The following is a 918-nucleotide window of genomic DNA, read 5'->3' as shown; positions in this document are numbered from 1 at the left end:
CTCGAATTTCTGAAAGTTTCTTTTCTTCTGTGTTAAAATCTGCTAAACCAGTCAGACACCAGTTAGAAACCAGTCAGACACCAGTTAGAAACCAGTCAGACACCAGTTAGAAACCAGTCAGACACCAGTTAGAAACCAGTCAGACACCAGTTAGAAACCAGTTAAACTGTTTAGAGACTTCGGGCGTGTCTCAGAGTTTCTTTTAACTGTGGAAAGTTTCGCTCGTTTGTGTGGAAATCTTTTCCAGTTAGACTCAACCAGTCAGAAACCAGCTTAAAACCAGTAAAGATCCAGATCAAAACCAGTCAGGAACCAGTTCAGAGTCTCTTTTAGCTCCAGCAGGTTTTTCACCGAAAATCACTTTTTTTCTTTCAGTCACACAGAAACAATTTTAGTCAACTTTCCCTTTAATCTGCAGCTCTGTGTCGCTGCCAGTCAGAGACCAGGATCACAGTCCAGTATCAGGGACCAGGATCACAGTCCAGTATCAGGGACCAGGATCACAGTCCAGTATCAGGGACCAGGATCAGGGACCAGTATCACAGTCCAGTATCAGGGACCAGAATTACAGTCCAGTATCACAGTCCAGTATGAGAGACCAGTATCACAGTCCAGTATCAGAGACGAGTATCACAATCCAGTATCACAGTCCAGTATGAGAGACCAGTATCAGAGACCAGTATCAGAGACCAGTGTCAGAGACCAGTGTCAGAGACCAGTGTCAGAGTCCAGTATCAGAGTCCAGTATCAGAGTCCAGTATCAGAGCAGCTGGTGGCTCTGGTGGTCTCAGACTCACCTCCGGTCAGAGTCCCGGTCACAAACCGATGAGTCAGTCCGCAGCAGCTTCAGCGCGGTCCGGTCACCGGCTTCACTCTCCGGTTCCGTCTTCTTCTTCTTATAATAATAAATTTGCTTTT

The 918-nt window shown here is 46.2% G+C and overlaps 1 protein-coding gene across 1 annotated transcript in view; it reads right to left on the bottom strand.

Annotated features, from left to right (window-relative positions):
* The window catches only part of LOC121946644 (sodium- and chloride-dependent creatine transporter 1-like), a 54,578-nt gene extending 53,862 nt beyond the window's left edge, over nt 1–716 (bottom strand). The window contains exon 1 of the mRNA XM_042491312.1: nt 1–716. This exon is cut by the window's left edge and continues 442 nt beyond it. The gene's annotated coding sequence lies outside the window, so the exon portion shown is untranslated.
* Between the last annotated feature and the right edge of the window lie 202 nt (nt 717–918).

Source organism: Plectropomus leopardus, chromosome 8 (genome assembly GCF_008729295.1).
Source record: "Plectropomus leopardus isolate mb chromosome 8, YSFRI_Pleo_2.0, whole genome shotgun sequence".
Taxonomy (NCBI): domain Eukaryota; kingdom Metazoa; phylum Chordata; class Actinopteri; order Perciformes; family Serranidae; genus Plectropomus; species Plectropomus leopardus.
This window is presented reverse-complemented; position numbering and strand designations above follow the sequence as displayed.